Source organism: Nycticebus coucang, chromosome 7, assembly GCF_027406575.1.
Source record: "Nycticebus coucang isolate mNycCou1 chromosome 7, mNycCou1.pri, whole genome shotgun sequence".
NCBI lineage: Eukaryota > Metazoa > Chordata > Mammalia > Primates > Lorisidae > Nycticebus > Nycticebus coucang.
Window position 1 is genome coordinate 26,566,671 of NC_069786.1, and position 16,616 is coordinate 26,583,286.

Genomic DNA, 16,616 nt, shown 5'->3' on the forward strand with positions numbered 1-16,616 from the left:
GGTCTATGAACCAAGTGTATGGTGCCCCATGATCATACTAATGTACACAGCTATGATTTAATAAAAAAAAAAAAAACCAATACGGGTTTTGGCAAGCTGCTCCTGTAATAAATTTGGAATACTTGTATTTTTGCCTACATAGGTATTAGGTGACTCCTGGAGAGAAGCTATGTAGTCCTGAGTCCAGAAGTACCTCTCTGTCAAAGGTACAGGAGACCAAACACCACCTCTTGTGAACCATTGAAAATAATGTTTACTTTCCCTCCCCCACATTCTCCTGAAGTTTAGAAGATACAATCATTCTCCTTTTACAATTACTCCTTCTGAAATGACAACTGTAAATGAGCAGGACAGATAAGGCACTGGTAGTTTCCCCGACACTTGCTGCGGTGACTTCAAGCTTTCTGTTCATGACACCAGATTGCCGCTTGCTCTCCAGTTTATGATTATTGCAGCCATGTCAATGAAAAAATTTAAAGCATGGCCTCCCAATATCTGGATGTTAATTTACTGATAAAAATGGGTAGTATTTTTACCCATTATAATATTGTTATACTGTTATATATTTATAATTTATAATATATATAATATTGTTATATTGTTATACTACCCATTTGTATAACATCATGTACATTATAAAAATATTAAACTGTAGAGACATTTTCCTATTTTTTTCTTACATCCCAATGGATCATCTTGTGTATTCCCTCTCTTATTGTAGGTTAGACAGCAAAACAGCAGTACCCTCCAAAGAAAAATCAAACGCAAAACTCAGTTTCATTCTCTTTTTAGAGAATGAAAGGAATTTTAGAGAATGGAAAGGAATTATTTTTATTTCAACAAAAATTAAATTTTATCCAAATCACATGACAGTGACAGGGCACTGTAACCAGTTTTAATGTAGGATATCCTTTTTTTTTTTTTCTTTTTTTTTTTTTTGAGACAGAGTCTCACTATGTCACCCCAGGTAGAGTGCCATGGTGTCACAGCTCACAGCAACCTCAAACTCTTGGGCTTATGCAATTCTCTTGCCTTACCCTCCCAAGTAGCTGGGACTACAGGCACTCACCACAACGCCCGGCTATTTTTTGGTTATAGTTGTCATTGTTGTTTGGCAGGCCTGGGCTGGATTCCAACCCACCAGCTCCAGTGTATGTGGCTGGCACCCTAGCTGCTGAGCTACAGGTGCCGAGCCAGAAGTCTCAGGACTTTAAGCTAACATATTGCTAGTACTGTTTTCTTGGAGTAGTCTGGCCTATCGAAGAAGGCCAGAAAGAAAAACAAATTTAAGTCATCTGACATGTGTTCTAATATATGCAAACCCATCTTCTCCTTGCCTCCAAATCTCCATAATATATTATGACCTTTGAAACTGATTTTTTCCTAAAACAGTTGCTACAGTTCCTTTAAAAATCAAGTTATTTGGGCCCAGGTTTTTACTGAAGTGCTTTCTTTTAGTGGATAAGTCTCACTTCATTAGTGTCTTTTATGCCAACTCTCTTAACTTTTGTAGCTCTTTGTCTTGTTGTAGACCCTAATGGTCCCTGTTTCCTGGACGCCTGTTTCATTTAGCAGGTGTTTGAGTTGTAATACTTCTGATGCCATGGATCTAATAATCACAGCTGTATCTGACTAGGTTCTTGGCCCCCTGAAGCTTGGCATCAAGTAAGAAAAGGAGATAGAGCCCTCAAGCAGTGTTTGAACAAGTATGACACACTAGTGAGTAGAGGATTAAGAGTCCACTGGCTGGGGAAGGAGTGAGTGCCAGGGGAGTTGCACAGACAGGTGGTGCTGTTGGTGATCTGCTCCAGGACAGGGTCAAGAAAGTGCCGCTCACAGTGCTTTGAAAGGGGGCTTCCTAGAGTGCTCAATGGCAGGGTGGCATTTCCAAGCAGGAGAGGGTCTCTTCAACAAAGATGAGGCCATACTTAGCCATTGGCTTAGTCTCCTTGGGCTGCTGTACAATAAAGTACCTTAGACCTGGTGACTTATAAATAGCAAATTTATTTCTTACAGTTCTGGAGGCTGGAAGTCTGAAATCAGAGTGCCTGCATTGTCAGGCTCTGAGGAGGCCTTCCAAGATCTCATCATATCCTTGCATGTGGAAGGGGAGTGAGTTGCTGGATCTCTGGGCTTATAAAGGCACTAAACCCATCTGTGCAGGCTCCACTCTCATGACCTCCTAGTACCATCACAGTGGGGACAAGGGTTTCAACACATGGGTTTATAGGGGCACATAGACATTCAGTCCATAGCAGCCATGGACATGGGAAAGAGGAGAAAGCTTTGGCTACAATAGAACACAGGTTGAGAAATCATGAGAAGAATCCTTTGCAGTTTGAGTCACTTATGCACATTATATCATGTGAACCTTTGGACTTTTCTTGGAGGAATAGTGGTTATTATGCAAAGAATCTGGGTATGGGTGGGTGGACCCCTTACAGAGGGTGCATAACCAGGAAAGGGCAGTGCCAAGTCCAAAACTCTGATTTCCTGGCTCTGAGTCCTCCCCCCTCTCCCCAGTAGCTAGCTTCCCAGGGCATGTTGTTACGTTGGTAATTGGGAAAGAGAATCCAGACTGCACGGTGCCTATGAAATGGGAGTGAGGATGTAGAAAGCATGAGATTTTCCAAAATGATTGACAAGTATGAGACCTCAGCTTTATCTTCCCAGTGTATCTTAACTGTTCCTGTTTTCAAACGGCAGCTTCTGAATTAGACATGTTAGCTGTGTTTCCTTTCTAAGTATATTTATTTACCGCATTTTAGATTCTGAGGCACTCTAATTAGCCTGATCACATTTATTTTGCTATCTTCATGTTTTCAATAGATTGGAAATGAAGCAAATAAATTACAAAAGGCATGTGATTTATTTTGAGGGTAGGGAGGAGGGTATTTTTAGCTTCCCTCTTTAAAAGTCAGCCAGTTAGTTAAGGCCTGGAGGTCAGCTGTTCTTTGAAGAGAACTTTAACTTCTACACCTAGATCAGAAGCCCAGTCCGTACACCCCAAATACAGAGGGATTATGCCTGGAATTTAGAAGTTAGTTCTTAACTTTGATCAGAGCAGGGAAGGGAGGAATGTGAGAGAGTTTGTGTTTTAAATGCCTTGGTTTCTCACACGTCAGAGCCAGTCTACAACAAAGATGTGTTGACACTTGGTATTCTGAGGGGGGGATATTACGCACATTATTACCGACTAACACATCCATCTCATGGCGCCATAGTTATTAATGCACATGGCACTAGGCTGAGTGCCTCAGAGGACATTTAACGAACACAGCCCTACACACCAGAAATGCCCTTTAGCTGTGTGATGGGGTGTAAGCAAACTCATGCTGTCACCCCCAAGCAGTCAGCCCTGGGTCTGTGGGCTCAGCCTCATGGAGGATAAACAGCCCCTTGGTGAGGGAAGGCTCTGGCCCCTTTTTGGGGTCTGGGGTGTGTCCTGTCTCAGTCATAACTGCTGGATGGAGCTCTTCCAGATGCATAGTGGGGCTTATGGGTGTGTGTGTGTGTGTGCGCACACACACACACGCAGAGAGGGCCGGGGTTTATGGCCCCTTCACAGAATTTTTTAAATCTCAGTTTTGGTGAACACTCCAATGAGATAATAGGGCAAGTTTAATATTCCCTCATTTTAAAGACAAGAAAACTGAAGCTCACGGACTTGCCTAGGGTCCCACAAGAAGTTAGTTACAGAGCTAGAATAAAAATCCAGATTACTTCATTCTTGACCCTAAACTGCACCTACTTAATTTTGCACAAATGTGGACAAGGCCTGGAAAAGCCTGGATTACTTTAGATCTGTGCAGGAGGGCAGGCTATTTCCAGACAGAGACTGATTCTCCCCTGTCCTCACTAAGTAATTAATGCCATCCCTTCTGGGAGACCACTGGTAAGAGCCGCCAAGTTTATGGATCTTCAAAAAGTCCTTAGTCTTTTTGAAGCAGGGCTGTTTCCCATGTGTACAATCATCATAACAATGAGAGCTTCCTGGCACATTAGATTATTTCTTATTTGGAGTCTGTCACCCTCCTGTGGGACTTTGCAGCCAAGATCTGGGGACGGCATGCACATTGTGACCTGCCTGAGTCTGTTTGGCTGACCCAGTGTCCCCGCAGAGGTGCTTTTCATTAACCAGAGCTACAAAGAGAGGATCGCCTTCAAATACTACTATAGAATCATATGATTGATTCTTCATAGTAAAGTAAGTGCTAAATGACATTTTTTCAGCCCCAGACTGCAGGTTATGCTGAGTGTCTCCATGACAAGGTGGCCTGGTCCTGTGTTTTGTGTAATTCAGAATCAGTCTGATGGAGCCGGTCTGGTACTCCTTGCCTGCTGCCATGGAAGGATCCAGGGGAAGCCCGCGTACATTCTGAGGAGTGTGTGGTGTGTCTAATTCAAGCTGCCCCTTCTGTTCCTAGCTGTCGAGGCTGGCAGGTTGCGGTGGGCCTTGAGGTGTCTGCTGCTCTTTCGGATGAAAGGTGATGCTGTGTACCATCCAGTACTATTAGGCCCTGCCTCCCTCTCCACGTTCCCTTCCTGGTTTCCCAGTTAAACAAGACTTTCTCCTCTTATTCCGCCTCCCAGATTTCCACATAATTACTACATGTGAAACGTATCTCGTAGGGCTGCCGAATGGGATCTTGGAGACAGGTGTTATCTTTTTTCCTGTGGTTGTAAGATAATTACCTGTGGAAAAGTTGGAAATTACAAGAAAGCAATTACTTTTCATTCTGGCATGAAGAAATGAGTAGGTGTGAGATGTGCTCTGTCTGCTGGTGTGTTGTTCTTTATGTATCTTGTGTCATGTGAACAAAACTTTTTGAAGTTAATACAGAAGAGTTCCTTGATAAACTATCAGTAAAGCTAGATTGGCAAACCTGGCAGGATTGTCCTTGAATGTGAACATATAGCGAGGATTAATTTTGATGGAGTCGCTGACAGATTTATAGTAATTAACACTGAAAAACACAAAGCATAATATTCTTACTGAGAAGCCAATATGTACACAGTTTTTTCTTTTTACAAAGATACACATTAATGTGATCATAATATTAATGTTACTTTTTAGTTTTTATATGGTATTTTTAATTTATCAATGTAATTGTATATGTAAATGTTCCCTGTCTTTGTTTCTTTGCTGGCCGTGATTCATTTCATCTCATGGTTATTACTGAAAATAATCTTTGCTGTAAGGAGGCGGGTGTTGAAAATGATCCCCTTCCAGTGTCAAATGCTTCAGGTACACAGAGGGCTTTCAGGTGGAGACGGGCTTCAGTCTGACTCTTTGGGGAAGCTCTGAAGAGCTCTGGAGATTGCTCTGAGATGGGGTCTGGAGAGCTCTGGGATTGTTCTGAGATGGGGTCTGCCTCTTATACCTTCCCCCAACCCCCAGCAGTGATTGTTCCTCTTCAGTGGAGGGCTGCTCTGTGGAGAAGTCAACAGCCCATACAACACACCCAGAGATGGAGAACTGGTGTCCGTCAGTAGCCACTCGGCCTCTGTGCCTCTGTGCCTCTGCAGGCTAATACCAGTAGCCCTCTGAAAAGCAGATGGGCAGGATGCCTCATGTCATAAATTTGTGCCTTAGAGGATCTTCAAATCACAGCCCCTCATTTTATTACTGAGGAACCTGAAGCTGCGAAAAGGCAAAGTAGGTCACCCAGGTTTATCCAGAACGCTAAAGCTCCTACCAGCCTCCTGCCTTCCAAACAGTGTACCCTGCAGAGCCTCACCCCGCCTCTCCCAGATGCTGAGGCTTGTTGTCAATGGCTGCTACAGGATGAAAATGTGATTAGTAAGGAAGCCTCCCTTCCCTGCTCTTCTGTAAGGTCAGAGCATTATATAAAAGTGGTTTCCCACCTTTTCCTTTTGACTCTCTGGCCCACCCTCTCAGCTCATAAAGTCTGTGTGAGTCGGCTGCTCTGACTCCCTTGCTGGGGTTTCTTGCCTCTCTCCTAGAGGTTCTCTCAGTGTCCTCGCCTATAATATGAGGCTGTCTCCCACATGCTGCTTTCCCAAACTCCGGTCATTCCACACCCAATCCATATAGCAACTGTGCTGTTAACCACTACTTTAAATGGACTTATTTTAAAAACGAACTGTTAGATTTGTGCTAATTAATTAATGTCCATAAAATCATACAGGTATGACATTTTCTAATTTAAGAGTTATAGGACCTGCCCTAAATTGTATCCATAGAGAAGAATAGCAGCCTAGTTCAAGGCCTCAAATGGTAGTTTCTTTGCTTGCGTTCTGGGGAATTCCACTCTTCCCACTTAATTATTCAAGGTGACTTTTGGTGGCAGAGGATCATTTTAAATTTTAAGTTATATAAACCTATTTATATGCTATTTAGAAAAACACACCATACCCACATGGGGATCCTCTGCCACCAAAAGTCACCTTGTATAATTAAGTGGGAAGAGTGGAATTCCCCAGAATACAAGCAAAGAACTACCATTTGAGGCCTTGAACTAGGCTGCTATTCTTCTCTACTCCATGGATACAATTTAGGGCAGGTCCTATAACTCTTACATTAGAAAAAAAGAATCCTTCTGTTACTTTTAGTTTAAAGAAGAATCTGAGTGTAATAAAGTATCGGCCTCGATTTAATAATGGAAACTCTGAACATCATTTCAAGTTAAGTTCTTCTACTGCCAAGTGCTGCTTCTTCCTCCAAGCCTGAAGTAGGGATGGGGTGTGTGTCTGCCATTTTCCTGTCCCCTGATACGGCCACTGGTAGTTCCTCCAGGACACGGGTGTGGGGGCTGGGGGGGTGAAGGTAGACATTCCTGTCTGAGTATGACTGGTGCTGCCTGGTGCTGGTGCCCACTGGGCTCAGCACGTGTGGAATGCAGATTTTCTCTGACACTTCAGTGGATCCTTGCTGCCCCTGCCCCCATGCACCACTCACCTATAGTACAGCAGCATGTCCCCTCAGGCTACTGGTGTCGCTCCCTCTCAGCTCCTGGGAGCCCCCATGGCAGAGCCCGGTTCAGTAGGACCCTGCTGGGCAACCTTCTGTGCAGTGTACACCTCGCCTGCACTCAAGGGGAGCACAATCATCTGTGTCTCCTTGAGAAACTCCAGATGTTCTAGCTGTTCCCAAGCTGGCCCTGCTCCAGACTTCTTTAGGACACCCAAGTCACCCCGTCTCTGCCCTGAGCTATTTCAAGGCTTTGGTCCAGCATTAATCTATGTGCCCCTGAGTTCCCGGCAATGCACATGAAACTCTCCAAGTGATCCCCCCCCCCAGGCCCTTTCCTGGCAAGTAGAGCTGGGGAACAGGCCAACAGCCCCCCAAAGGACATCCCTCCTGTCTTAGGGTGGGTGACCTGCACCTCTTCCAGGTGACTGTCATGCCCTTGCCCACATAGAGGAAAGCTGGCTGCTCACTTCTGGGGTGCTCAGCTCCTGTCCTTGGGTTCCTAGCCTTAGCTATCAGGAGAAGCCCCATCACACTGACCACCGGAGTGACCTTGCTATTCCTTACTGAGGCTGCACCTGGCTCCAACAGTCCAGAATTCTTCCCTGGAGACTTTCACAGGGTGGTCCTGTATAGTACCAGCTCTGCTTTCCTTTTAAACAGCATCTGATTGCCTCTGGCCAGGGCCTATCAGGACCGCATTTCCTCTCATTCAGGAAAGGATGAGACTGTCAGGTCAAGTCCATTCAATGCAGGACTCACCGACCTCATGGAGGTCCTATAAAACATGCAGTTTCAGTCTTGCCAAGGCAGCCTCTTAGTCTTCCTAACCTTCCCCCGCAACAGCTTTCTGTCTCTAAACAGTGTTTTCTGCAGTTACTGCCCAGATACAGCTGACAAGGAGAGCTCAGGGAGTCTGCTGACACATTTGGACCCTGGCAGTCTGTTTGTAGCCCTCCAGCCTATTTTCTGCACAGTAGCATAGCTGGTGGGCTTTGTTGCTTCAGGACTCCGTCCATCATTTGATGAACAGGCATCATTATCCATAAATGACTGTATTTGCATTGGGGAGAAGCCCTCCTGCCCTTCTTAAAGCAGAAAGGAGGTCATGTCAAAGGGTTTCTTATTTTCACAGACTGGCTGGTGGTTCCCCAGGGTCCTATAAGAGGCATTCATTAAATGGCAGAAAGCTCTGGTGCCAGGGCAGAGAAAACCCTGAAAAACAAGTGCTGGGAATCAGGGAACCAGACTGACAGGTTGGATGGAGAGATCTGGAGAGGTGTGGGTGCTGGTTGCAGTGGGGCAGTGAGGTGAAGGCACTAAGCCGCCTCAGCGTGCTCTCTTATATCTAGCTCGCCCATTGTATGGTTTGGGAGCAGCATGAGCACAGTATTTTTTAAAATAAGGGCACATGTTGAAACAGCTCTTCATTTTATTCCCAGTTCTTGCTCAACACTGCATAGGAAATAGGTGTCTATTACAACTGTAAAGCGATTTTATCCCCATTTAGGGATGAGAAATTTGCCATCAAGCTACTAAGGCAGGGCTCACCGATCTTTCTGCACTACCCATTTTTCTCCAGATCTCTCAATGTCTTTGGACCAGAGACCAAGACTCTCGCCTGACGAGACAGTGGAGAATGACCAGCAGTGAGCTTGTGACTGTCCTTCCCTCTCACTTGCCCCCTGGACAGCCAGGTCCCTGAATTCCCAGTATCATCTAGAGCCCAGCCTATGTACAGCTACTTGGCAGCTGCCCTGAATGAGTTCTAGTTTATACGATCTGAGGTCAAGTCAGGAGTGAGTGTGGAGCTCAGAACATCAAAGGGCCCACAGGGGGACCACAAACAAGGCTGGAGAGAAGAAAGCAGGGCTCCTCTTTCTGTTCCCACTGTCAGAACTGAGAACCATCTTTTTTCCTAGAGAGGTAACAGGTTGGGAAGGGGGAGGGAGCAGGGCTAAACGGGCTTAGAAAATCTTTACTTCTGAGGGTCTTCCAGAGCTCTCAAGGCTTTGGTGGGACGTAGCAAGGACATACACCTCAACCTCTCTGCATAAACCCACCTTGACCTTGGGTGGTTGCTTGAGATAAATGAGCCAAGGTCTGCATAGACTTTAAATCATTCTGTAATGTAAATTACTTCTACCTCACTGCTGAAATTCATAGAGATTTGCTTGTTAGAACTTACCTCTAACCTTAGAATAAAAGAATGTTTCATCCTTGGTGAATTTTAGACTTCAAGAGCAGACAGATGAGGTAGCTTCTCTTTGTCTCTCTCTCCACCTCCCTTCTTTCGTCTTACCTCACAACTCCTGAGAGAAAACCCTATACTCCGCTGCTATGTTAAAAGGAAGATGAAGCAGGTATACAATACACCTCTTGAGGTTTGCAGCTCTCCTTTTTGTTCCACTGGAATATGCCCGTAGGTAGTGATGGGCCTGAAGCTCATTTGCCAGGTGCACTGGAAGAACTTGGCTGCTGGAGCTGGGTGGGTGGATGGGCAGATCCTTGGAGGGCGTCTGAAGGGGTTGGTGGGCCGTGCCCAAGAGCCGTCTTCTCCGCAAACCTGTAAATGGCTGTGTGCCCTCTCTGTCCCTCTCACCCAGCCATTATGTGTTTGCTGAGCCCCTGCTCTGTGGCTAGCCCTGCGGAGACTAGCCCAGTGACTGCACAGCCCACAGAGGCCAAGCGGGGAGACAGAGCATGGAGGAGGGGGCAATGATCTTCACCTAGTGGATCCAGGACTGCCAGCTTGGAAAGGATGGAGAGCAGTGGTTCTTAATCTTCCTAATGCCGCAACCTTTTAATACAGTTCCTCATGTTGTGGTGACCCCCAACCATATGGGACTGTATTAAAGGGTCACGGCATTAGGAAGGTTGAGAACCACTGATGGAGAGGAAGGAATCCATTCAGGAGAAAAGGAGGGCAGAAGGATAGGCATTTTGACAAAAGCAATGGCAGGCTGTGTGTCTGGGAGAGAGCAAGAGAGGTCTGGGACTGAGGGATAAGTTAGGGAGGCCGACCATGAGCAGAGGAGGTGAGGGAGTAACCAGGACCAGGGCTGGAGAGCTTGCTTGCAGAAGCCCAGATTGTGGAGGGTCTTGTATGCAGAGCTGAGCAGGGGGTCTCCCACTCCGGCAGCCATGAGGAACCTTGGCATGTTCCAAGGGAATAAAACCTTCAGTTTTGGAACTTAGCAGCAATGAGGAGGATGGTTTAAAGAGGTGAGAGCCTAGTGATGTGTCTTGGCCGATGGCTGACAAAGGAGGTGCAAACCTGGGATAAGTGAGGGCAAGGGGACTGGGAAGTACAAGGTAACACAGTGGCAGTGCTGACCCGGCCAGCTCCCGCTTCACCGGGGGCCGCATGGACACAGTAGCGCAGTGGATGGTCTGGATCCTCCTGAAGACTTGCAAGGAGGAAATCCGCTGGGGCATGGTCTGCAAGAGAAAAAAACAATCTTACTTGCCCTGCTCCTTCCCATAGCCTTGGTTCACCTCGGAGCTAAAGCCCCTGTAGTTCTGGGGTGCTGCTCCGCGAGGGGGACCCCACCCTATCTGACAGGGAGGGTAGCCTGGCTTGGGCAAGTGTGGCTGAGAAGAGGAGCAGGCAGTCAGAAGTCCGGGACGGCACCTAAGGCTGTGTCACCACATAGACCAGGAGCCCAGAGGGGACGCAGCGGTTCGTGCGAGAGGGGTGAATGCCAGAGCCAGCGAAGGAGGCCAGTAGTTGGGGAAGATTTATGGGGTCTTTGCTCAGTACAGTTGATGAGTTCAACCGCAGCCTTTCCGGGAGTTACGTCTCAGTAGCAGCAGAGGACTCTGGTGTCTGGTCCGAGTCTGGGCATACTCTAGGTCCTGGCGTTTCTTCAAGAAAAACTATGATTCCTCATTATATTTTTGTAAAACCATGTAGTGGGCCAATCTCTGTATTTACTGAGGAGCAGAGAAGGTTGAAGTGCTTGGAACCAGAAGTGTTCTGAATTGCAGTCTTTTGCTCAGATTTGAGAATATTTGCAAACATAACCAGTTGAACATCCCTAATCCAAAACCCAGAATGTTCCAGTGAGCATTTTCTTTTAATGTCATGTCAGTGTTCAAGTTATGGATTTTGGAGCATATCAGATGTTTGGGTTAGGGATGCTCAACCTGGACTTTTAAAAATGATTCAAAACCCAACCCACAGTGGTCAAAATAAAGCATTTGATCCCAAAAGCACTTGTCAGGACTCTTACGGCCACAAGTGACACAAGCCTGACTTTAGGCCACACAGACTGGCCAGCTCTCGGAACCCAGCGAGGAAGGGAAGGGGCACACCTGGGCTCAGACATGACTTGAGCTGTAGACTGAGACCTACCAGCGCGTACTCGCTCCCACTGGGCCTTCTCTGTTAGGACTTCATTTTTCTCTCAGTAGAACCTGACCTCCATGGGGTAGACCCCATGCTTGCCTGGGCAGCCTGGGTTGGCGGCTCACTGCTGTCCATACCCATCCAGCACTTCCCAGGGAGGACCCCCACTGGCTCAGACACACAGGTTCACCACTGGCACCACCAACTTTGGGCAGGGCTGCTTCACCAGGTCACAAGGTTCTATGTGGACAAGGGAAAATGGTGTGTGCCTGTACTGGGGAACGCAGGTATTACTGGTGGGGGGTGGGGGGGAATATCTCACATCCACTCCAGCCCAGAGCTCAGAATACTGCCATTCGCCCAAGAATGTTCCTATGGCATATATTCCTAACACACCAGCTAAAAAAAGTTGGGGAGCAAAAGGATACCCACAACCTTGTGTTCATTGCAACCCTATTCACAATAGCCAAGTTATAGAACCATCCATCGCTGGATGAATGGATAAAGACAATGTGGTATATAGATGCAATGAAATACTGTTTGGGCATAAAAAAGAATGACATCTGGTCCTTTGCAGCAACATGATGGAACTGGAGGTTATCCTGAAATATGCCAGGCACAAAAAGACAAATATCATATGTTCTCATATGTAGAAGCTAAAAAGTGGATCTCATGGAGGATGAGAGTAGAATCGTAGATACCAGAGGCTGGGAAGGCCAGGGGCTTGGGGAAGAAGAGAGGTTGGTCAGCAAGCACACACAGTTTGTGTTTCAAAGTAGCCAGAAGAGAGGACTTAAAATATTCTCAACACACAGAAATGACAAATACTCAGGTTGATTATATCCTAAATACGCTGACTTGATCATCCCACACATTGTATGCATGTAACAAAACATGCATTTAAAAAATAGGCAATTAGGCTCGGCACCCTTAGCACAGTGGTTACGGGGCCAGCCACATATGCCAAGGGTGGCGGGTTCGAATCCGGCCCAGGCAAGCTAAACAACAATGACAACTGCAACAAAAAAATAGCTGGACATGTGGCGGGCACCTGTATTCCCAGCTACTTGGGAGGCTGAGGCAAGAGAATCACTTAAGCCCAAGAGTTTGAGGTGGCTGTGAACTGTGACCCCCTGGCACTCTACCAAGGGCAACATAGTGATACTGTCTCAAAATAAATAAATAAATAAATAGGCAATTATTGCATATAAATAAAAGTTTTAAAAGAAATTAGGGCAAGAGCTTCTGATTCTGTGGTTCTGCATTCTACCTCCCCTGCTGTGGACTCAGAGGGAGTATTGCTTAGACTGAATTATTTCCCACTTTCTACCCAAGCTCTAAATATCTCCAGTTCTGCCCATGTACCTGCCTCCAGCCACAGCAGAGACATTTGACAGCACTGCTCCTTGACTCTCGCCTCCTCTCCCTCTGAGAGCTTACGTAGATTTAAATTTTAATCAGTTAGTTCAGTTGTTTTTAATCGGAATTTAAATTGAACTAGAGACTGGAAGCATTAGGAGCTGCAGGTTGCTCAGCTGGAACCTTTGGGAGAGGGAATGATTGCAGCTGGTATGTGACACTCTGGGCTAGCCCCTTTTGACTTCTTGAGGGATTTGTGGGTGATAGAGTTTTTGGAGTAGATAATTTTCTTTGATCTTTGCCTCTTAAGTCAGACAAGGAAAGATTTTTAGGCAGTGATCTTGATCCAGATATCTTAGATCAATGGGACACTCAGGTCAATGGTGTCACCTTTGCCCCGAGCTTGGATAACAAAAATAATGAAAAGGTATGGGAAGGTATATGCCGGAACGGGCCCCCACCCCTGTACTGTACCTTCTTCCCAGTTTGGTCTATCCTATGGTTGGGGGTAAAGGCACACAGGAACATCCTTCATTTAACATTCGTTTAAGAACACAAGTATTATATTTCTTAAACACCCAAGATAAGAGTATACATGAAAGAGAAATGGGGATCCCTTTTGGTTGTCTTGATGGCAAGAACTAAGCCCTCTAAGTGTGACAGTGGTTCAAGCCTTAGAGTTTTAGACAAGTTTTCATGTTTTTGATTGCATATGTTTTAAATTTTTATATTATGAAATATATCATATATACAGAAATCTAAAAAAGACATTAATATACCCATTACCCAGAAACGTAGGTACTAACATCTTTGAATATTTTTTAGCAGAGAAATGATATGTTACTAACATTGCTAAAGACCCACTCACCCTCCGTCAGTCGGTTTCTGGAAGTTGGTGTCTATTGTCCCCATGTATACTTTTGTACTTTACTATGCTCGTGTATCTAAACATTGCCCATGTGCATATTATCACTTTGAATGGTTACAAAACTTTTCAAAAATAGCATCAAACCATACAAATTATTTTGCAGTCAGCACCGCTGCTTTACCTTCTCGGTCACAGGGAGGAGTATTCAGATGCTCATTAGTCCTGGCATAATCCAGGTGAATGAGGATCAGGGCCTAGAGAGGAAGATTGGTATTACAGAGGCAGGATCTACAGGACTTGTGACTATTTCAATGTGAATGTTGGTGGGACATAGCGGGGCAGAATGGCAGCATGATTCTGGTGCAGGTGCTTGGGTGGGAGCATGACGCCAGCCGCTAAGCCGAGGAGCAAAGGAGGAAGGTGCTGGCCAGGTAGGGCAGCAGTTTTCTTTTGACCTGTTGAGTCGGCAGTGGCTGAAGCACACCGGGTGGAAAGGTTCAAGAGGCAGTTGGGTATTTGAAATTCAGGACCAAGATCTGAGCTGAAGGGTACTTCTTGGGGTTTCTTTAGCTTCCGGTGAATGTTAACTTCGGGACTAGAGTCTCTTCCGACGCCTCTACCTGGATTAGGTAGCATGGTTCTCCTGCCAGATTTCTACAGAACTCTGACAAGTAGCAACAAGAGACGTGAAGTGAAATTACCTAATTGTCACATCAACATCAAATGTTAAAATTACGCTTGAAACATTTTTTTCCTTTAATCACCTGCTGGCATTTTCTCATCTGTGAAATACATAAATCCTCTCTGAAGGTAATGCCTACTTTCAGGTTTTATCATGCTTCATGTTAGTTAAGTTCATAGGTCTCATTAGTTTTTCCATAGACTTCTTTATATTTGTCTGAACGTGTCCCCTTATTATAATTCAAGGAGCCCCACCCTTTTCTGGGATTTGATGGCAATACACATGTAACCCAGCAGATTCCTTTTTCAGGCATTTAGTCAGGGAATCCTAATCTTGAGTCTGTGTACAGTGACTGTTTTGTCCAGGACTGTTCATCGCAGACCTAGCCTGGGGGCCTAGGGACCTGCATCTTCATGAGTTGGCAGCTGGAGCTTTTCTCTCAGGGTGGGATATGTTTCCTTTTGCATAAAGGAGAGATGTGTGTCCCACCCCCACCTCCATCCCTGCTTTAAGGCCAGAGAGATGTCCACAGAAGCCACCTTTAGGACAATTGAAATCTACTGGGAGTAATTGAAGTAAAATAAGGGTCTGGGTAGAGTTTGGGTAGTTGCTGCTATTACAAGGACCCAGGAAGACCTGGAGATTTGAGATGGGGAATGGCCGCAGGTGGGCCCAGAACCGGGTGGGGTGAGGGTCTGGGCCTTGGTTCCTTTCTTCTCTCTGCTTCCTATGCTCACTCTCTTCTCCCTTCTCTTCCTTTCCCAAACTTGCGCCTTACTCTCTCCACCCCACCATGCTCACAGGGATGATGTCCCAGTTGCCGCTACTCTCTGGGTCTCTCTCGTTACCGACTACCTTTCTCTCTCCTTTCCTTCAGCCCCCAACAATGGTGACTGGCTTCCATAGAACTTGTTACCTGGCCCATAATTGTCGGGACTCCAGCACTGATTGACCTTTTTTCTCTAAAGCCGGTGGCCATCTGGCAGTACTCTCCCTGTGTACAGGATTCTGAGTTCCCCAGAGAGGGTCTGGTTGGCTCCCTTTGCCTTGCTGAGCCTGTGGTGTCATTCCTGGGCTGCTGGCCAGCCTAAGAATGGGTCGCCTCAGGTCACACACATACCCAAAGCTGACCACCAGTGTTGGGGGTGGGGATACAGAGGCAGGGGTTACCCTTCACATTAACTTATACCAGGTAGGTAATACTACATTTGGCTCAAGCTACAAATGGGAAGTCGTGGTTCATAAACTCCGTCCTCACGCTGCACTAATGCAAGGGTCTGCCTCTTGCAGTCCCACCAAACATGGCATAGAATTGGACCTTCAGTCCAAGCATTTCTTTTATTCACATTTTAGGGTGGTAGGGACAGACTTGCTTGGTTGTGAACAGTCACCCTGGTGCATAAAATGGAGAGTCTGGACTGTGCTCTCTTCCCAGTCGTGTAAAGACTTGTGACACCTCCTTTGGAAACTTTGTTTCCTCCAAAGTTGAGTGTCCTGTATAATGCACCAAGGCAGAGGGTGAATTGTGAACTGGCTCGTCCAAAGCCCACCTCCCATCCCCCTACACACAGCTGCTGGGCCACCTCCCTGTGTTCCTTGTGGTCGTAAGTCACAAAAGCAGCTATTATTGGATTTGACTGGAGTGTCCAAAAACAGGCTTAGAATAGGGAAATCTTGTCCCACTTTTCTGCAACTGGAAAACATTATAGAACTTGACTCTTTCCAATTTCCAAACACAACAACCCACAAAACCCAGCTTGTACAACTTAGTCACACAGAGACATGAAGAGGTAGAAAAAGTGAACTTGCTTCCACTTCACAGGTGGTTTTGATTTAGAAAATGCGTCTCAAAATTCAGTGCCTAAACTACAGGAAAAGCATCGGGGTTTGCTTCTAATAAAAGTAAAACTCCTGAGTTGTTTCAGAAGGCATTAAAATTTACTGTAATCTTTTTCTACTTTTGTCTACCTGGATAGTCTCATTTTCTTTCCAGCTGTGGGAAACTCTCATCTTCCCATGATCCGAATTAGGGGGGATCCAGTTCTGACAACACGAGTTAATCATCACTAGAAATGTTGGCAAGAGCTTGGGGATGTTTGTGTTCCTCGGGGACAGCTTAGCATCTCTGGATAAATATTCCAGTCCAACTGACTGCCTTCTCTGGGTTTTCCTTCCCCAAACTTCCTCCCTACAAGTGGGATAAGCCAAAAGCCACTGCTGGGTCCCTTATAATTTACAAAGCAAGGATGATACTTCAAAACAGTTGGCCATAAGTTGTGGTTGGTATTCAGTAACATGTTTTCATATGTGTTTCTTTTTGCAGAATTGTAAGGAAGCCATATGACTATTTTTGCCTTCAAAATCCAGCCAGATTACTTTAAAAAGGAATAGGTTTCCTTTTTTAAAAAAAAAGGATTGTCAA

The 16,616-nt window shown here is 45.8% G+C and overlaps 1 protein-coding gene across 4 annotated transcripts in view; it reads left to right on the forward strand.

Moving 5' to 3' along the window:
* MGAT5 (alpha-1,6-mannosylglycoprotein 6-beta-N-acetylglucosaminyltransferase) overlaps positions 1–16,616 on the forward strand; it is a 353,367-nt gene that overhangs the window by 293,967 nt on the left and 42,784 nt on the right. The window lies entirely within an intron of this gene.